Below are 23,098 nucleotides of genomic sequence, written 5' to 3'. Positions count from 1 at the left end.
CACTTCATCATATAGAAGCAGTGTTATCTTGATCGTCCAGAGTAATATTATATAAATATTCTTAAAAAAACTCTTTTCTCCACCCAATGGTGCATATGGCACTGCATTATATAAACGCAGTGTTATCTTGATCATTAACACATGAAGGCGATCAGCCCTCCAGGTACCAGTCCAGGGTAACATTCCTATACACAGGACCAACCTGCCGATGGTTATGCCTGTAGGAAGAGCTACCGCTGTGTTAAACAATATCACATTAGATATTGATCTGTTCCTGTTTTTTTTTTTATGTATACGCCTTAAATGTTAGTTTGTAAAGTATATATTAATTATTGAATAAATTGAATTGAAATTGAATTGAAAATTGAATGGTATAAATATTTGAGAGAAAAAACAATACTTATTACTATAACAAAAAAATATATACTTTTAGAATATTACGAGGAATACTCGTATACCGTTTTTGTTTTGTTTTCAGTTTTATTTAAATTTAATTATGAAGCAGAAATACTTCGTTACAAACGCACATCAATGTTTTCATTTCACATTTATTGTTGTCATTTTTAATTCAGAATACAGTTCATTGTGTAGCCTAAACGATATTTCACGACGGTTTTAGTGATTTGCAAAAAATTCAATACAAAATCGCAAATCGCTTTTATTGTGTGTGGCAGTAAATAAGTCTATCACTCGACTATGAATACCGAAAATACCATTTGAGTGTTATGTGAATTGCCGCCTTTTGTTGGTACACCGTATCAATCATGGGCGATAAAGGTGCTCGGACAAAAGGAGAAAAGTACAAAAAAAAAACTGAATATTTCAGAATATTTCAGACTCGTAATTATTGGGAAATTTATTGCTTCGAAATATTTGCTTAAATTTTTGTATTTCATTTTTTTGTGTCATTCAATAATTGAATTGCGTCGTAAAAAAAAATAAATCACGTCGCTTTATGTAGGGGTATTAAGAGAGAATAGAACGCCACACCACTCTGCTTTTGCAATCGATCTCGCCTCTTCTACATTCATGCATCTCCTCGTACATACCCGCCAAATGTTTCTCAACTATTTGTGAACAAAGATTTGAACACACTTAAAATGATGTGAATAAAATAACCGCTCTAACTCAACTTAATAAAAAAATTAATACATGTTTTCAGGCGTCTCCTAATATGTGAAATAATTCGGGAAGAATCTGTCATATATTCCAATAAGGGTCTCTGCTAAATATTAGCTTATTCAACTTAACCATAGATGCTGCTGAGACCTCACATATTGTACAAAGTGTCAATTAAACGAAATATGTATATTAATACATATGCAAGATTAAAAAAAATAGTAGTAGTAACGTATGTGGTTGTCAAACAAGGGTAGAATGGTGATTGTTACACATGTCGCTCACTCCTTTCAAGAACGTCATAAATCAAAAAACTTGATTTTTCAGGAGAATTATTTAAAGTTAAAAAATATAATACAATGTATTAAAAATAAATATAAAGCCACTCATTGAACTTTTTACTGTGTATCTAATCTTTTTAGGTAAAACCTGAAGGTACTTTCTCCATTTGAAAAACATTTAGATTATGTAAATAAAAAATTAAACAATGCATTTTCTTCAAAATGCAAAAACAACACTTTCTGCCCTGTAGCAGGTAAATATTAAGTTAAAAATATGCCGGTTTTGCTGGGATAAAGTACATTTTCTGGGTATTCTGAAAATATGCGCAACTGAAAATTGACGATTTTTGATTTATGACGTTCTTGAAAGGAGTGAGCGATGTGTAAAGTAAACCAGCATATGACAGGTCGTAAGCCATTTAAATAACTAGAATTCCATTTTTTATTGATTCACTTATTTGTTTATACATTCGGTCATCTAATGTTAATATCAATCTATTTTTAATTTAAGTTTTACTTGGTCAACACCACTGTTTGTTCAAATAAATTGAGTTTTTATTTTTTCAATTAGTGCTTTTATTATTTACAAAAATATATTATTTTCATACTATTTCTGTGAGCCTAAGCAGCTCATTGTTAGAAATAAACATCAAATTGTGGTGGAGTGGGTTCGAACCGAGAAACTCTGACTCGAGAGTCCGCGACACTAACCACGGGACCACAAGTTTTTCTTGGTAAATACAACCATTTATTAAAATCTATTGCGCCAAGTTATTCGAGGAATGCATCGAAACACGTGTCACAAAGACTTTAAAAAATAGTAATGGTATTTACCAAGTGAAATTTAAAGTAAAAATTTCATATTCTTCTTCATCTAGAAAATTCGTTGTTTTTTGTATATACGTGTAGGCAGTACACGGTAGTGGGATATATGATTTTCTTTACATATTATGTCATACACAAGAAAAATTATCTTTCTTTAATATTTAAGAAACGGTAAATAAATATAGCTGCGACACAAATGTGTAGATTCAATAACAACGTTACATGTCAGTTTATACTGTTTTGTGCCGATGGGGACCTTTGAACTAACTTATTTCTGAAAGGGCAAAATCGAACTGTCAACTGACGACCGTTACGGGTGACATTTCAAGAAACGACTGGAAGAAGAACGTCGTAACGTAACTACCAATTTGATAGATATTTTCAGGTGAAATCAGAAAAATATATCAAAAAGGCGATTCCATATCTTCTTCTTTTTTTGTTGGTGTATGCCTTATCCGTAGTGTAATGGTCAGCACGTTCGGCTACCGTTCTGGAGGTCCCAGGTTCGATTCGTAGGAGGGGGTCAAATAAATTTAAGTGATTTTTTTCACTGTAATATTTATTCAATATTACCCTAGACTGCTATTTGAGGCGGAGGGCTGATTATCTTTCCTTCGTGACATAACGATCAAGATAACACTGCGTTTATTTGATGCAGTGCCCTATGCACCATTTATGTGCGGATAATGGTTTGAATGAATGATACCTTGTGGCCTGTTTTAAGAGGGACTGGTCTGGCCGGTCTGATTATGTCGGTTAGGGCGAAACCCGGTTGCCGGTCAAATAAAATTCATTTGGAAAATATTACATAGTGGTTTTTTATTCTGTAAAATGTAGTTCCACCAAGAAATGTCAGTACAAAACTTTAAAAAAATTAGTAATTAAAAGGTTATGAGTTATAAAAATAAATAATCTATACTTACATATTCTAAAAAAATTTAAAAAATTGAGTTACAAAAAAAATATCTAATATACATTCTTTAAATCTCGGGCGTGGACACACGTGCAGTTCTGACGTGCGGCTGAACGGATTAAAATGGATGAAAAATAACTCCTTTAGTTGGAGATAATCCAGATTTGTCAACAAGTATTTGGACACACTCAAAATGTTGTTAACAAAAAAAATCCTTAAAAAAAAACCATTTCGCTTACAACGTTTTGAAGAACGTGCTCGATTTGATCAAAACGAATCGAAGTAGGTTCCACGGTTTATATTGTGACCGATTTAAAAATAGAGCGAAATAGAAAGGTTGCCGCCATTTTGCATTGCCAATAGATCTGACGTCTGACAGCGGATGTCAGATTGACATTTCATGCAAAAGCGGTCAAAAGGACCGAAAGTGAAAGCTGTGGTCTGGAAACCGAATGAAGAATGATTTTCTGAAGATCTTTTTCAAGAAAAAATCGTAATATGGCATGAATTCTATGGAAAATGTGACTTGATTTGAATAAATAATACGTAGGTACCAAGTATCGCCTTTTTATGACTTTTTGATAGATTTTATGTCAGTATCATTTTTGAATTTTTTATTTGGCTTAGTTAAAAAGTTATTTTTTTTATGTAAAAATATTTTATTTATCTGCGATCACATTTATTTTTCTACTACAACATCTTACGAACGTTGCACCATGGCATACTTCGCTCACTTCTTTCAAGAACGTCATAAATCAAAAAACTTGATTTTTCAGGAGATCGTTTTTAAAATTTAAAAATATAATGCAATGTATTAAAAATAAATATCAAGCCACTTACTGAACTTTTTACTATGCAACTGATCTTTTTAGGTGAAACCTGAAGGTTTTTTCTCCATTTTAAAAATATTAAGTACATATGCTTAAAAAAATAATTAAGCAATACCTTTTCTTCAAAATGCAAAAACAACACTTTCTGCCCTGTAGTGGGTAAATATTAAGTGAAAAATATGCCGCTTTTGCTGGGATATAGTAAATTTTCTGGGCATTCCGAAAACATGCACAACATAAAATTGACGGTTTTTGATTTATGACGTTCTTGAAAGGAGTGAGCGACTTGTAAAGTCACGGGATTGATTCCTGACAATAAGAAATTGAACAGATTTTTTTTATTTTTGTTTTATTTAGTTTATTTGTTAAAAATATATAAACATTTGGATACATTTATTTATTCATAAGCATAATTAACATATTATTATTTGTTTGCAGAGACCCACCAAGCCAGCTTATGTGTCTTGTCAGTATACATATGTTTTTATACTATTAAAAAATTATATTTCGACTTTATTTACACACAATTTATTTTTACAATTTTAAAAGTAATAAGTGTTGATAATTTACCCTTTCCTTTTATATTCTCATATATTTTGCTGATGTTGTAATGTATTTTTTAAAGTCTTGTATTTATCTATTTATTTTTCAATACATATTTCATACATAAGTCATTTATATAATATTTCCGATGAGTAATTTCTATTTCTCATTTTGGGACATGGGATTAAGGTTAACAAGACTGGAACACAAATAATAATGTTACAAAAAAGATTTTTTTAAATAACCAAAAGTAATACATATCAAAATATAAAAACAGTAAACAGGTATAATAAATAGGCATAAGAAGCATATTTAAAAGAAATAAATGAGAAAAACATAAGGTAAGAAGCATATTTAAGGTAATTAAAAGAGAAATTATAAAAAATGGGAAAGTATAACAAATGAGAAAATATAAAAAAACATTAGTTACAAACAAAATAAGAAAATATGACTTAACACTACATATACATATATCTCTCCATAAAGTATTTTTTCAGATCATTTATTTTGGATCCCAGATTGGGTTCTATTTTATATATCGCTCACTCCTTTCAAGAACGTCATAAATCAAAAAACTTGATTTTTCAGGAGAACGTTTTTAAAGTTCAAACATAAAATACAATGTCTTAAAAATGAATATCAAGCCACTTATTTAACTTTTTACTATGCAACAGATCTTTTTAGGTAAAACCTGAATATTTTTTCTCCATTTGAAAAATATTTAGTATATTTAAAAAAATAATTAAACAAAACCTTTTCTTCAAAATGCAAAAATAACACTTTCTGCGCTGTAGCGGGTAAATATTAAGTTAAAAATAAGCCGCTTTTGCTGGGATATAGTACATTTTCTGGGCATTACGAAAACATGCACAACTCAAAATTGACAATTTTTGATTTATGACGTTCTTGAAAGGAGTGAGCGATATGTCAGGCAGCTAATAATCTCCATCACTCTAATGGTCATGTAGTTAGATAAATCTTTCCTATTTTGGTTTTTAAAAATGGTATTTTAAACTTTTAAAACAGAAAAATTAAATTTGTTAATTGATTGACAAAAAAGTTTACACAGTGATTCAACCAAATAATTTATTTTTAAAAATCGTTTACAGGTATTAAATATGTAGCCAGTAAAAACTTCAGATTTCGTTATAGCCGTTGAATAATGAAAAGTTGGCAAACGTGCCACCAGGAGCGCATACCTCTAGTGGAGATTTCGTCATAAAAATAATAACTCCTGTCATCCGCCATTCCGCGAGTCGTGCATGCTCATGTTAGTTTATAGGACCAGTTGCCGCGACCGCGGGTGACAGTGTTGCCACAACTGCATTAATAACAAAAATAAATTGCTCTTAAATTATTCAAGTACCTGCCTACAGTGTCAAACATTGTGCCTCGTTAAAACTTATAGCTGGCGCTTTTATTAGATTTTTTACAGAAGTTATTTATACATCGGACAGACTGGGTCAGAAAATTATGAAATGATATCCTTTTTTGACATCTCAATATGTCATTGGCCTGTCATTGGCTGGTTAAGTGATCAATTTATAAGTGTTAAGTTGAAACGTCAACAATGTAAAAATAACTCCTAAGCGGAGATAATTCTGATTCGTGAAGAAGTATTTGGACACACTCTAAATGCTGTACATGAGATCTCAGTAATTTTCTAATAATTACTTTTTTTAAATGGTAATTAATAAAATTATTTCAATTGTTTTATTATGATCCTCTGTATTTAATTCTCTTCAAAAAATATAAAAAGTATATTACTTTCACAAGCAAGTATGTGTACGGGTATGCAACCTTGAATATCCCAGTCAATGCTGCTGTTCTTCTTTTCTTTTCCCAAAGTACCTACGATTTCTCCTTTATTTTCTTTCCAATAAAGTAGTAATATCCTTTACTCTAAGATCCTTCACTTACGTCATCTGCATTAGAAAATTGATCCAATGCTTTATCCATGAGTGGAAGGCTGATCACTCTGTCTTTATAAATACGACCGAGTTGACACCGCATCGTTTCAATGGAGTGCCCTTTGCACCACTGGGACCAGAAGATGATTTTGATGACATTTTACGGTTAAAAAGATGTCACAATTTGAAAAATTAATTTAAGAATATTGTATGTGCGATTTTTTTTGGATTTTATAGTAAGAAAAAAATGTAAAAATAAATATATAGATACAAGTAAAAAAATATTATATTATATTAAACACAAAAAAAGATCCTACAAGGCCATGGCTTGTGTGTGGGAATATATTTTATTTTATAATTTGAAGAAAAAAAAAAAGTAGGTACTGGAAGAATACGTAAGACATCAAAAATATAAAGAGATTAAAAGTGCTTAAATTAATTAAATACAAATATTTGATCCTTCTCGATCTGGTAACACTGATCACCCATTGCGATTCGAACGTTCTTCTATTTGAATTTGAAATCCCCCGCGCTAGACGGTGTTTTTGCGCGGGAGAGCATGTATCGCATTTTATGAACGACGGCCGGACAAAGGCTTACTTTTGACGCCATATTGACGGAGTACGGCGCATTATTTCGACACAATAAACAGGCGAACGGAAAAAATATCGCGCCGCTACCGAACGAGAAAATATCGGCGGCCATTAAAGCGTCCCGCCGCGCGCCGGGCAGATTTGAATTTAGAATTCAGTCGACTGTCGGATGTTTTATTTTGGGCGAGTCCATTCTTATAAAAAACGGCATTACTTATGGCAACACATACATGTCCACCGACCCATTTTTCAAACACATTTTATAGCCCACAGATCTATTTACCATAGACACTGTACTTTCTTATGATTTTGTTAATCTATATATGTATATTATTTTGCATGAAAAATGTTTCCAAAAAAATTAAACGTTTTTAAATCCATGCGTATAAGAAAACTGCCAAAGAGCTGTTATTAACATACTTATTCACACGATTTAAGCTAAGAATTACAGAATTAAATAAATACAATTTTCACATCTTAATGAAGAAGAACAGTAATATTGAAGTCTGAGTATTTACAGCGCTTTCGACCTATTGTAGGCCAGTTTAAGTGATCACTCTATACATAGGTAACATTCACTATTATATTATACCCATAACTGACAGCCACATTATTCAATTTTTTGGAACCATACATATATCATGTAAATCTCATATCGCTCCATGTGATAGTTCGCAGCAGTTCTAACTACTGGTCAAAAATCAAATGTAATGTCATCTCTGAAGATGACAAGGTGCTTGTTGAAACCGGTTGGAGGAAAAAAATTATCAAAAATGGTTCAAAAGAGAGTTCCTTTTATAATGTTTTTAAAATGTGCCACAAAGTATCTGCAAAAAAATTTCAAGAAAAAATATTGAATGATTCATTTCTCCTGGGTGATGCGAATGCAGATACGGTTTTTTTGTTTAATATGGCGTCATATCTGATCCAAAAACCCCTTCGAAACTTGTAATTTATTTGCAACATGACTAACTATGTGATTTCCGGCGAATTTGCTTCTCAAACTCCGTATATCATACAAATTTGTTTGGATGTTTAGAGTGTTATTACGTACCGTGGCATCACTGCGTATCCCATTTAAAACGTATTAATCTTTCAACGCGTTTTATACCGAAATAACCATGGATAAACAACCAATTACAGCGCGCCATTAGGAGTTGGCACTAATGACCGCCTCACGTGTGAACGGTCCCCTTTCCATAGAAAAAGCGGGGAGTGGAGTAAGTGTGAACAAACCTTTACAGGAAAGGCGGGAAGTGTGAGCGTGATCGCGGTTTTGGAACGATATTTAAACGCAGTGTGACAAATGTAACGATAAGTCATTACGCAGACGTTAACAGAAATGTTTAATGCTTTTTCTATGGAGTGTGAATCCGACATTTTTCATCTTTTTTTTTTGAAGAAATTTATTTATACCATTTCTAAATCGACGTAATTTGTGGGATTTTTTTGGGTCGTTATTTTTCAAACTTTTCTTAATAACAAAATATTTTAAAGAATATTTCAGAACTTCTAAATTCAGGTCAATATAATAATGGATCTTTTATCCATGTTATAAACTAGTAACTATCATTATTTTTATGATTGACACGTTTTTTCAAATGTGAGTTCTCACCAGCATCTATGGTTGAATCGAGAGAGCAATCTTTTTTATCAAGACCCACATTTGAATGTATACAAGATCCTTTCCGAAACACATATTTGTTAACAATTATTTGGACACCCCTAAAAATGTTGTGAATAAAATATCTGGTCAATTTATAAGCTCTAAAAAAATTGAAAATCATAATTTCAGGCGTCTCCTAGTATGTCAAATGATTCGGGAAGAATCCTTATACGTTTGAATAAGGGTCTCTGCCAACTAAAAAGCTTACTCAACTCAATCACAGATGCTGCAGAAAACTTACATATGTAATTACATAAAAACAAAGCGATTGGTCACGAACTTGAGGTTCAGGAGAAAAATTATATCAAAATTGGAGAAAAAAAACATTGATATTTTTTATAAACCCCCCTGAAATGGAACCTGGGAATCAAACTAAAAAAATAATTCGTTTTTCCTTAGTAAAATATAAAAATATAATAACGCATCTCCAGTATTCATAAAAAAATATAAATAACTCATCTCCAGTAGGGTAGACTGGGTACGGTTGAAACAATTTTGCTTATATTATCCATAGAATTGTTCTTAACAAGTCAAGCGATGATGAAGATGCATTAAATACAAGAGTGTGTTTCTGTCTACTAATGGGAAGTATTATTTCAGTACCCGGTGTGTTATTTTTAGTGGCAGATCAAATTTAAAAAATATATCCGATTTGTTTCAACCGTCCCCATACCAGGGGCAGTTGAAACAGTGATTGGGGTCAGTTGAAACATACGCAAATAAATCAATATTTAATATTGTAAGACGTTTTATTCATTATTTATGTTTGTTTTATAAATAATTATGGCACCGCATGACAATATTAATCAGTCTACAGATATGTAATAAACAAAAACAACTAAAAACAATGGCATTAAAAAAAAAAAATCGAACGAAAATAATCTGTGAATAAACTAAAAGGAAATACTTCTTTCATTTTGATTAGTCATAAATCAAGCGAAAATCTAGCTTTGGGATCATTCCGAGTCGCAATTGTGGCAAACATAGCTAAGACCACCTTTTGTGCAGTCTTCTTGAGTCCACAGTTTACAAGTGGTGCACTGTATCCACTTTTCACCGGATTTGCTCTCTGAATACAGTGACAGACAAACAAGACAATAGCACTCGTCCTCTTCTGATGATGATTCCTGTTGCGTATTATGATTATTTTTCCTTTAACGATCCTTCTACTTTTTCCTCCATCCAATATTTTCTTGATTTATTAGTTTTCATCCGTTTTAACCTTATTTCATGTTCCTTTCTTATCTCTTCTTTCTCTGTTTTTTTTTAGTAGCAAGTATTTTGCAAGCTCCTGCTCCTGCTCTTTATTAAAAACTTCGTTGTGGGGTTCATATCCCATTTTCTTCTTCACCAGATGCATCTTGCTTTCGTACATATATAATGAGCGAACAGTGGTTTAATCCATGCTTCTCCGCCGCTTTTCGCAATGAATCTTCTGCTTAAACCTCCTCATAAGCGTATGTATACCTCGACAAGTCGACCTCCCCTCTCGAAGTCTTTCTTGCGCGTACTCTCGGCATCTAGAAAACAGGAAAACTGAAAAAATATGTTGTTTCAACCGTACCCACAAAAAATGTTTCAACCGTCCCCAACCCCTCCTTTAGGTGGAAAACAAAAAATAGTAATGTTAACAATAATGGCACATTAAAACTAATCACTATATCGTGTTCTACAAGCTTCATTTCAAACACGAATTCATACTCAATAATATCGTTTCAATAGAAACCGTAATAAAAGGAAGATTCTCAGAACAAAAATACTTTTGGTTATCAAATTACAATAGGACCTCCTACAAGCAACTGCACCGTGCGGCGAGCGATGCAACACTGATATTCGTGTTTGAACTTGTTGTCCGCTTTGTTCGTCCCTTGGACCCTTCACCCTACCGCATACGGTTTGCAAGATATTTGCTCTGTTTCAACCGTCCTTTGTTTCAACCGTACCCAGTCTACCCTATCCATAGAAAAATATATATATACCGCATATCCAGTATCCATAGAAAAAAATATACTACGAATTTACAGTATCCATAGAAAAAATATTAATAACGCATCGCAAGTATTTCTGACTTCAATTTTACAATTGTTTCGAAATGATGTAGAAAATTCTAAAGATCTTTGAACTGATGACTAACCGTAATCGCTAGTAATCGTTGGATAGTCGTAAATAATACCATAAGACCCATCAATAATTTGATTACGTTAATTCGATCGCTTTCATCATAGCACGGCGATGACGTCAGGATTAGGAACGAATAAGTTATTACATGTGTGATTATAAGATGTGTTGTGTATGCGAAAATGAAAAAAATAAGTATTATACAAAGAGCAGTTTAAAGGTATCCGAGTAAGCTGGGCCGATTAGTGCTATCAATCATATTAATATATTTCTTCACATGAAGAGCGGTAAAAAGCTTCCATCAATCTCTGTACCGAAGAACAACATGCTACAGGGTAGCTACAATAAAATGAAACCTTAATTTGGATGCTGTACCCCAATTACTTAAAAATCCACGAACGTATAATTTTTCGAGAGAACGAAGAAATGAAGTGTAGGAAGCAGCAACCCATAGTCATAATTTTCCATAGTAAAGACCAAACTTTAAAAGTATTTATTTTTATTTTTTTTTAGTTGGTTTGATTTTGTGAGGAATGAAGAGATAAGGCGTAGGACGCGGCAAATCTTGGTCACAACTGTCGTCAAGAAAATGCGATTCAATCGGCTTGGCCATGTACTCAGCATGTCTCCCGAGAGCCGCCATCAAGCATGCCCCTTTTACAAGGCATCAGGTTCGCGCCGCCCAGGACGACCACTGCTGACAATTCGTCGGCAGTCTTCGTCTGAATTTCGGGACGCGTACCTGGCTTGGGAGGATGCCATAACTAGGCAAAACAATTGTCATAATATTAATTTTTATGTGTTTTTTAGCATTGAAATACAAGTTAGAAGACTCATAAAATCTGTGTGTTGCTTTAACAATTAATACATAAATTAAAATGGAGTTCTACAAATTAAACGCCAAATTAGTAAATATAATAATGCTAATGAAGGCTTTTCGGTCACACTGTAGCATTTCTGTTCTCAATACGTGATAGCAGCATTAACAACAATATCTCTATTGTGGCTAACTGTACTTTCTTATATAACATCGCGCAGATGTGAAAGAAGCGAGCGTTTACTAAGTATTTGATAACATGTAATTTATCGAGTCTTAAAAGATGCGTGATCTCGCTAGCTCTCTGCTCGGGAGGCAGTGGAGTGGGAATGCATTGAACTTCAAGGAATTCTATACCTGACACAATGAACACGTCAAGTGATCATTTCGGATACTAAACGCCAGACATGAACATAATTTTTCGTTTAAATATAATAAATAATAAAACCCTCATCCGCACCCGAATGGTGCATAGGGCACTGCATCATATAAACGCAGTGTTATCTTGATCGTTTTTACACATGAAGGAAAGGTGATCAGCCCTCCGCTTCAGGTACCAGTCCATGATAATATTAAATAAATATAACAGTGAAAAAATCACATATATTTATTTAACCCCCCTTGGGAATCGAACCCGGGACCTCCAGAACGGTAGCCGAGCGTGCTGACCATTACACTACGGAGGCGGACAAATATACTGATTTTTTTTTTTTTTTTTGACATCTCATCAAAGATGAAGAAGAATACCATCATAGGCTGGTTTAATTGATCGCTTTACATAACGTGTAACATTCACCAATTCTACCCATTATTGACAACCACACTACTCAAATTCAATCAATTCCATCCGCATACCGGTAAGGTTTTCGATACATTTATGAAGTGTGGCTGGTTGTTGGGCCATTAGTTGAGAAATTGGTATTTTAAAAAGTATTTATTATTTACATAAAATTCAACATTTGTGAAATACCAATTATTAAGTTTTATTTCACTACACACTTAGTTTTGAAAACTACAGCTGTTTTCATCGACAAGTGAATAGTAAAAAAGTTTCATGTTTTGAATATTGAAAGCATTAATTTTGTGGATCATGTTGATATATTATTTCGAGAAATAAAAATACTTTGTTTTTTGATCCACTCATATTTTTATTAACAACCAACTAGTTTTGCCAACAACCTGTTGCCCTCTTCGGGGTTTAATTTAACCCTGAAGAGGGCAACAGGTTGTTGCCGAAACTAGTTGGTTGTCAATAAAAATGTGAGTGGATCAAAAAACAAAGTATTTTTATTTATCAAAATAATCAAAGTAATTTATGAGGTGAATGTTAGTGGAAAAAAGAGCAGTGGAAGACCGAGAAAAACATGGCACGATCAGGTATGCCAAATACTTGAAAGTGGTCAGGTTAGGAGTCGTAACAATCGGCGGGTATGTATGAGGAGATGCATGAACGTGGAAGAGGCGAAGAATGTTTGCAAAGATAGAGTGGTGTGGCATTTTATTTTCTACCTACCCTTGTGGAGAAGCTGCGTGATGGTTAGTTAGTTAGTTTAAAATAATAAAAAAGTTTCAATTTATTGGTACAAAGACCGAGGTATACATGCGTCATCATAAAATACGCTCACCTCATTATCATTAAAACTGTATTCCAGTCGTATTGAATTTCTCACATCGCATTGTGGTAAATCAAATATTTCTTATAATTGCTCCATCAAACATGAGTTCACATCTCATCCTTATCTTAGCCTTGTCTAACTTATCAACCCTTCAGATTTTAGCTTCATGCAAATAAATACATTATTCATAGTTGTCAAAGGGTTGAGTCAATACTACCCTTGCACATCGCATGTGAATACGCGCCTACCTATATATGTACATGTAAAATTAGGGAATTATTAACCCTCGCACACCTGAGTAGGTGTTTTAGAGCTAAGAGATCGCAAATACGTAATTTAACGTTAAATATTAATAATAACCTGTGACCGAAAAGGTAGAGAGAGAATATTATATGAGGGTGTTTAATATTTAAAAACTCTTTATGGTTGTATTACGAGTAGGTTTTTTATCAAAAAATAGTTGGGATTATGGGTTTTTTACATTTTATATAAGTGGATATATAAATACGTTTAAACGATCGATAACTATAGATGCTACATGTATATTTAATTTATAATTCTCAGAAAAATTATATAAAAAAATTAATTAATAACGAATGTATGAATGCCTCGGTTTCTTCAGTTTTGTTTAGATTATGGTTAGCGTATTTAGCTAACATGCAGGAGATCCCGGGTTCGATTTCTAAAGGGTATCTGAATGCTCCTGCTAGCCCAACCGTAGAACCGTTTCTGCATCAGCTGAGTGCCATTTTAAGAGACAAATTTTCCGCCTTTATTAATTATTTATACAAAGTTCGACAAACAAGAGAATGCACTCCGCTATTTTGAAACTTCTAGCTTTTTTTGTCTTCCATCTTGTGCCCCTTTAATATCTAATATTTGAAGTGACAAATTTATGATTTTACATATTTAAAAAAAAACCTACAAAGTATAACTTACGTTTTCTTTATATGTGTCTTGAAGTTATCCATCCTTATAAGAAAATGTATTTATCCATATAACTAATTTTACAGTCGACGGTTGTGGAACTTACCTAGAACAAAAGAGAAAATGAAATTAATACACAAATTTTTATACGAAAATAAATAGGAAAATGGTACTTAATCTACAATATTAAATAACAATTAAAAATATCCGGATATATGTTTACTTGTATAATCAAATAGATAATACAAAATTACCATACAAAAATATCAAGTCACTTCCAGTACGTAGAATATTGTGGAAGGATATCATAGCTAACCAAAGGATATCATAGATAAGGAGAGTGTTATATTACCATAACACAAAGTTAACAATGCTTTTAAAATGAAAAATAAATTATATTAAATTCTGAACAAACGGAATAATTTAAGTATATATATATAGTCCGCCTCCGTAGTGTAATGGTCAGCACGCTCGGCTACCGTTCTGGAGGTCCCGGGTTCGATTCCCAGGGGGGGTCAAATAAATATAAGTGATTTTTTCACTCTAATATTTATTTAATAATACCCTGGACTAGTACCTGAAGCGGAGGGCTGATCACCTTTCCTTCATATGTAAACGATCAAGATAACACTGCGTTTATATGAAGCAGTGCCCTATGCACCATTTGGGTGCAGATAAAGGTTTTATTATTAATTATATATATATATATATTGATGTTGAAAGCTGTCCCACCACATTCCCAGATCTGAAACAGAAGCATCTAGGCTTCCAACATATATACTTATTGATATACAACATTTTGAGTGTGTCCAAATACTTGTGAAAAAGTATTTGGACACACTCAAAATGTTGTAAATAAATTATCTGGTCAAATTATAAGCTTAATAATAAAAATGAAAATGGTATTTTCTGGCGTTTCTCATGTGTGTGATTATAATCCAGGATTCGGATCTCACATACTAATATAAGAGTTTCTGCTTAATGAAAAGCTTCTTTACATCTCACCAATAGATGTCTCTAGTGAAGTTCTAGTGATTCATGAACAAGGTTTCTAAATTGGTTCATATATATAGAACTTCCAAGAATTTGAGTAGTGTGGTTGTCAATAATGGGTAGAATTGGTGAATGTTACACGTGTGTAAAGTGATCACTTAAACCAGCCTATGACGGTCGTAAGCCCCGTAAATGCCCAGACTTCCATATTCTTCTTCATCTTTGATGAGATGTCAAAAAATAATATATATTGATACATTGACAAAAATAAAAATGAATATTTTACTGAAAGTTATTGTATTACGAAAGTTTGTAGAGTTATTAGGACGAGCTAGGTGACTCGCCTGAGTTTTCTTGGAAAAGTTCTAAGATACAAGACAACAAGGGCCCGTATTTCAAAAACAAATCCCCTAATGTATCGTGGCAATTCCCTTAAATTTTGGTGCACACACTGTGGTGACATCTATTGGCGATATATCAAGATATAAGCCATGGAGTGACGCACCACCTAGCGGAGCTTCTAGGAGGCTTAGGAAATAAAAACTTTGAACGAATTTCACTTACAGGATAGATGCGAGATATTTGGAAAACTATTTCGCTTGTTCGCTCGGCCGGAAAGATGATGCATGAACGATTGTGTTAAGGGGAAAAAGGAAAAAGGAAAATCTTTTTTTAATCAAAACATATCGTAGTCGTACAGGAGAAAGTGACCAACTACCAAAACGTAAAATGTTCAGGAGGGCTATTTAAGTCACTTTTGTTTGGCAAGAAAATAAACATCAATGCAGTTAGTCATTTTTACAAACCCTTATCCACACCCGATGGTGCATAGGGCACTGCATCATATGAATACAGTGTTATCTTGATCGATAACACACGAAGGAAAGGTGATCAACCCTCCGCTTTAGATACCAGTCCAGGGTAATATTGAATAAATATTAGAGTGAAAAAATCACTTTTATTTATTAAACCCCCCTTGGGAATCGAACCCTGGACCTCCAGTACGGTAGCCGAGGGTGCTGACCATTACACTACGGAGGCGGACAAAGTCATTTTTACCAAGTCAATATATTAAACTTCCAAGTTTAAAATCATTTGGGATTTTTTCAGGGCAATATTAATCTAGTAAGATATCAAATAGTCAATGATCACGTTTTCGTAAAACAATGCACTTGTTCACTTTCTCCTGTATGACTACGATATATTAAGTTTAGTTCTTCGCCTAAATCCAGAGTTTAATATAGAAATAATTAAAAAAAATCTTCAATGTTTTTCGCAGATACTTTGTGGCACATTTTATAAACTGTATAAAATAAAACAACTTTGTTTTAACCACATTTTATCTTATTTTTGGTATCGTTAGGGAAGGTTAATTATCTATAAGCTAACTATGAGTATTTCAATGTTTTAGAATAAGTACATAAACCCTGATGATGACAAGGTTCTTGTCGAAACCGGTTGGAATAAGTGTACCAATAAAAAGTGGTTTAAGCAAAGTTGTTTTATTTTATAAATAATACAACATGTGCAATGTAACATACAGGATTTAAAACTGTACTAAGTTAAATTATATTTTAATAATAAGCCCACGTGTAAGACACTTTTTTGAAATCTCAACAAAGATGAAGAAGAATATGGAATTTATGTATTATTTTTAAATCAAACACAGATTTTATGAGTCTACTAAGTTGAATTTAATGGAAAAAACACATAAAAATGAATATTATGACAATGTTTCAAAAATTATTCTACAGTGTTTCTAAAATTACAGACGTTCTCATCAACGGGTGAAAACACAAACATTTTTAACGTTTGAACACGTAGAACTAATGTGTGAAGAAAAAATGGTAAAACAAATTTATGAGGTGAATTTAGATGGAAAAAGAAGCAGAGGAAGACCGAGGAAAACTTGGCACGATAAGGTATGTGAAATAATCGAAAGCGGCCGGTCAGGAGTCGAAATAATTGAAATAATGAGGAAGAGGCGAATAATGTTTGCAAAGACTGAGTGGTGTGGAGTTTTATTCTCTCTGCCTACCCCTGCGGGAAGCGGCGTGATGGTAAGTTAGTCTATTAGACTGAAAAAAACTTGGTAGATATTATTTTTTACTAAAATTTGAATTATTTCTTAGAAACAAAGGAATACCATACACAGATGGGCTGATCGATTTGATTATCCTTCTATGGATAAGTTACAAGGTAAAGTATATACCAAACCTTTCGATAAAGCAACACAGTGAAATACGGCATCTCTTTTTTCCGATTCGTCAAAACATTGGATTAAGCGAGATGGGAATACATTTCTGAGGCATGTTTCCTCTTTACTTTTAGTATGTACACGTCACGTCAGTCGTGCCAGAATGTGTATGGGGTAACTAACGATTATTTGACCATTTTTGGCTTTATCTATGATTTAGAACCATTTGCAGTGCAGTTTGAAACGGTTTCTATGGAGACTGTTCCACTTTCAAACGAGGAAGTGATTCCATCATAGATATTTGCCCATCTATGGAAATGCAGAAAAGCAAATTTATGTTTTTCGAACAGAACGCTGATAGGTACGTTCATTAAATATCTTTTTTAATTAAAATGTTAATGTTCGTTTGTTAAAAATGTTAAATCTGCTAAAGTTGTTCACCGATTGCTTTGAAACTTTTACATAACGTTGCACTCAAATACACGCATGTTTTTTATACCTGACTATCCTACACGATCCTCACACAGAGTTATTTAGATAAAATAAATTTATCCTGATCATGCCAAATTTTCCTCAGTCTTTCTCTGCTCCTTTTTCCAACTTCATTCGCTTCGTAAATTTAATTTACCGTTTTTTCCTCGTTCATTCTTTCCATATGTTCAATCTATTTCATTGCACCTTTCTAAATTTTATTGATAATGCTTATCTTAGCCTTGCATTATTTCCTTATTTCACCATTCGTACATCTATGAACATCGTTTTGCCGCTAGTTCGTCTAAGGGATCGCACTTTAACTGTATTCAGTCTACTTTCATCCTTCTTTTGAGAACTCCATGCTTCGTTTCCATACACTAGCTTTGGAATTAGGACTCCGTTGTGTACTCCCAGTTTAGCTTTCGCTGATAAGTTTTTATTTGATATAACTGATTTCAGTGCACCATTAACTCTGTTCTTGTATCATTATCAATATTTTTTAATATAAACTGAAATAAATATAAAATGCGATCATTCGAATTCCACAATTTCACTTAAATGCTAGAATATTTCAAAGTATTTTGCCTTCTATGGATCTGGTACTGAAAATCGACCCAATATCGTAATATACAAAGACTAGAGTAGACTATAAATCTCTTTAAATGCAGAAAATACAAACAAACGTAAAAATATACAATAATATTTCTTCAATTATTTAGTTCTCCGTTGTCCTGAGCCATCTTGGTGAACCTTTTTTCGCTCTAACGACACCATTGTTTCGGCCGCATTAACATATTGCAGTTTTTATCTGTTTAGTTATTTTAAAAATTATATCTCTACCATATCTGGACGCGCCGATGCAAAAAATATAACTGGATACCGATAAAAGCCTCTTTAAAAGTCTGCAGAAAGCTCGTGATATTTCAAGGTACATTTTTAAGAGGATATTTAATTGATTTCGTAATTTCGACGGTGCGTTCATTCAAAGAAACAAGTGTGTATCAATTTCGGCGAGTATCAATTTCATTAATTGATCCAGCAGTCACTCTGTGGTAACATTTATCCATTTTAAATTTAACTTTTGATAGGTAATTACCACTTTTTATTGAAATATATTGTGACGCTTGTTTCGATGTATTCAAAAACATTATCATCCAGTGTTTTAAAAGTATATTGAATACATCGAAACACGTTATATACTTTAAAAATAAATACTTAACTACAAAAAGTCTAGTAAGTTTAACATTGGATTCCTATAATATGCTTGAAATAAAATTAAAACAATACAAGTACGTCTATAAAAATAATAATATCATGGTACGAATGTGTAACATAAATTGAAATTCAAAAATATAACATTTAATATATTGTGTCATTCTAAAAGATTCAAATTTAGGTCCCCTTAATGTACATAATTACAAGTACAAAATGTGTATTTACATATACAATATTATAAATATATAAATACAAATGAAATTTCTTGAAAGAGACGCTTGGAGGTACAAATTGCGATGCGACAACCGCACAATTTCAAGAATAAATGAAATAGTACAATGTGTGAGTCTTGGAAAAAACTTTCCGCTAACCTTAAAGAGAAATAACGGAAAAAACTAGCGTCTTTATCGCGAAGAATTTTCTATTTTCATGTGAGATGACAAGGAAACAAAACTTTTCGGCGTACGAAACTTTTATAATACACATAAGGTAGGAAAGTTTGGCTCGACAGCGACACCCGTAGGCAGATTGATAAAAATTGTCGTTTCGAATTTTCCTAAACGGGTTTAATGGACGCTGAAAACGATTATTGCTATCCGCAAGAAAAACGTAATGGACCATATGCTACCGGTGACAATTATTAACGATATAAACTCATGATAAAAATAGTGAAGGGTAAAAGTCTATACCGCCTTAAGGAAGACAACAGCTGGAGGCACATTGTAGGAGCCTAGGACCTATCCGACATCGGATCCGTGTTAGTTCATAAGGAACTCTCATAAGAGATGATAAAAATGGCGAAGGACACCATACCATTGGTACCATAAACTAAGGCTAGGATACAAAATGCCGAACTCTCTTTTAGTGGCACGGAAGGTCTGTTGACGACAGTTAACAGTACAGCTTCTCCTGAGGAGTTTTGCGTGGTTTTCTCTCAGCAATGAGCAAATGCTGATATGTTCCTGATTGGCCCACACTAAATTATCCCTCCTGTTACCAGACAGATTACAATATCAAAAAAATGGGGAGAGATCCCTTTGTTTGGGTGTTCGCTAGATCCTTCCTCAATTAGGTGTATAGTGTCATGAAATTAATGATACACATATGTAGGAGTTCTAAAAAAAATAGTAATGTGGTTGTCAATCATGAATTAAATGGTGTATGTGGCGCGTGTATAAAGTGATCACTTAACCATTCAATGAGGTCATAAATAAGAAAGAGGCAATAAAAAAAGCTCTGTTAATACCCAGATTTCCATATTCTTCTTCATGTAGGTTAAGTTGTCAAAATGTAGACAGAACTTTTAAGTGGAGAAAACCCTTGTGAACAAGTATTTGGACACTCATAATTTTGTTATAGAGGGTTGTTTTTAGTAAAAATTGTAAACAACGTGAAGTTGGTGACGTTAAGAAGGGTGGATAATTCTTTTTGATGAATAAACAATTTTTACTGTACTGTCGTTTGAATACTGCCCAAAGCGGTGTACCGCAAGGCTGCACTCTGGGGACCCCTATAAGCTATGAGGTCCACTAAATCTGAATTATATAAGAGACGGTTTAATATTACCGTTGGTCCACCCTTAAGAGATTATCTGAGAGGATTTATTTCTAATGTATCCAATATATTGCTTGCATTATTTCCTATTTATCATTGAATTTACTGGATAATACAACGATCGAAATAAATCATATTTGAATGTTTTTAACACTAAAGTCGTGGTTATTTTTTATACAATAGGAGATTATCAAAACACTAAGTCCTAAGAAGACGAAACGCGTCACGTATACATAAATAAATGTAGAATTCAACCAAATAAACCTTGTTTATTTGGTTGGATATATTACCCAACAATTCAAAATGGAATTCTACCAATGGTCTGCAGTTACAATAAACAATTATGTGTGTACATTTTTGACTTTTCAACATCGATGGAAGAATATAGATGTCTGGGTATTTACAGGTCTAACGACCTAACTCATAGGCAGGTTTAAGTGATCCCTATATACGTGTAATATTCACTATTCTACACATGTGAAAGGAATCTACCAGCATTGCATATGTGCAAGTTTTAACATTTAATGCAATATGGATGTTCAAGGATGGGTAGGGTGGTGCATAAAGTGATCACTTAAGCCAGCCGGATGTCAGGTTTTAAGCTCTGGGATGCTCAGACTTTTTCATATAAAAAAAAGATAGATGTTTCATCTCAAGTTGGGATGCCTATAACATTGATATATCATATTTCTTCTTTTTCCTGGCTACATTCCAACTTATCGTCTTTGTAGACTGTTAGAGTCAGCTCTCCTCATCCTTAGGTTGTAGGTCCTATCATATACAACGTCACCTAGGTCATCCCTAAGAATCACGTAACCTTTCTGTAGCATCCATGATTTTTTGGTCTTCCTCTAGATTTCTTTCGAGATATATCATCCGTAGGGTGAAAAATCCAGTGTCTGATAAATTATTTTTTGACATCTCATCAAAGATGAAGAAGAATATGGAAGACTGGGCATTTACGGGGCTGACGACCGTCATAGGCTGGTTTAAGTGATCACTTTACACACGTGTAACATTCACCAATTCTACCCATTATTGACAACCACACTACTCAAATTCTTGGAAGTTCTATATACATAAATCAATTTAGAAACCTTGTTCTCGAATCACTAGAACTTCACTAGAGACATCTATTGGCGAGATGTAAAGAAGCTTTTTTACTAAGCAGAAACTCTTATATTAGTATGTGAGGTCCGAATCCTGGATTATAATCACACGCATGAGAAACGCCAGAAAATAGATGTCTCTAGTGAAGTTCTAGTGATTCGAGAACAAGGTTTCTAAATTGATTCATGTATATAGAACTTCCAAGAATTTGAGTAGTGTGGTTGTCAATAATGGGTAGAATTGGTGAATGTTACACGTGTGTAAAGTGATCACTTAAACCAGCCTATGACGGTCGTCAGCCCCGTAAATGCCCAGACTTCCATATTCTTCTTCATCTTTGATGAGATGTCAAAAAATAATATGAAAATAACTCCTGTAATTGGAGATAATCCAGATTTTGTGAACAAGTATTTGGACACACTCAAAATGTTGTCTGATAAATTATAATACATACAATTGATAAATATTAAATCGCAGCAATTTCATCTTGTGTGGGCAAAAAGAAAGGTTTGAATTTCCATTTATTAAGGTACAATACTTTATTCGATTTCAGGGATACTATTACATACTTAAAAAGGATAGTTTCAAATCAATGTAAGTTTTACAGCCTACTTAATTATAGTTTGATTGATAGCTTTCTATCCAGCGACATTTAACGCTTTTTAACGTTCCCATTCGTTATTATAATTAGGTGGTCCGCATAGCGTCCGTTACGCATAATAAATAAGATGATTTTACGACAAGTCGTGTACATTATATGTTAGTGTATCTACTTATATTTTTATGGGGCAACCCTGCGAGTCTTCATTCGCTATTCAGCTCGGACATATTATACAGTATTATAGCTTTGTTTCTATATTTAATAGCACTGAAAATCAGGGTTGCCGCAAAGGGAACAACAATAAAAACACAAATACAAACTAACCAACTAATTTACAACATTTTGAGTGGGTCCAAATAATTGTGCACAAATCTGGATTATTCCCAATTCAAGGAGTTATTTTTTATATTATTATTTGACTTCTAACATAGATGACGAAAAATATGGAATCCTGGACATTTACGGGGCCTACGGCCATCAAAGGCTGGTTTAAGAGATCACTTTACACACGTGTAACATTGATTATATTTCGAAATTGAACCATATATAATATATACCAAGAATTTGAATAGTGTGATTGTCAATCGTGGGTAGAATTGATGTATATTACACGTGTGTAAAGTGATCACTTAAACCACCCTATGACGGTCGTAAGCCCAGTAAATCTCCAGACTTCCATATTCTTCTTAATCTATCTTGAAATGTCAAAAAATATATTTAAAAAAAAGCTCCTAATTGGAGATAATCCATATTTGTGAACAAGTATTTGGAAAATAAAAATATTTTTACTAAATTA

General features: G+C 33.2%; 1 protein-coding gene and 1 long non-coding RNA gene across 4 annotated transcripts in view; both read right to left on the bottom strand.

Moving 5' to 3' along the window:
* Nucleotides 1-23,098, bottom strand: part of pxb (putative Hedgehog signaling attenuator pxb) — a 442,089-nt gene that overhangs the window by 205,502 nt on the left and 213,489 nt on the right. The gene's annotated exons all lie outside the window — the stretch shown is intronic.
* Nucleotides 9,411-10,528, bottom strand: LOC148305664 (uncharacterized). Its single transcript, XR_015838128.1, has 2 exons — nucleotides 10,441-10,528; nucleotides 9,411-10,200 (listed from the first exon to the last, which is right to left on the bottom strand). It is a non-coding gene; the product is annotated as an uncharacterized LOC148305664 (long non-coding RNA).

Source organism: Brachycentrus maculatus, unplaced genomic scaffold, assembly GCF_059751285.1.
Source record: "Brachycentrus maculatus isolate JH-2025_06_01 unplaced genomic scaffold, ASM5975128v1 h1tg000266l, whole genome shotgun sequence".
NCBI classification, from domain to species: domain Eukaryota; kingdom Metazoa; phylum Arthropoda; class Insecta; order Trichoptera; family Brachycentridae; genus Brachycentrus; species Brachycentrus maculatus.
This window is presented reverse-complemented; position numbering and strand designations above follow the sequence as displayed.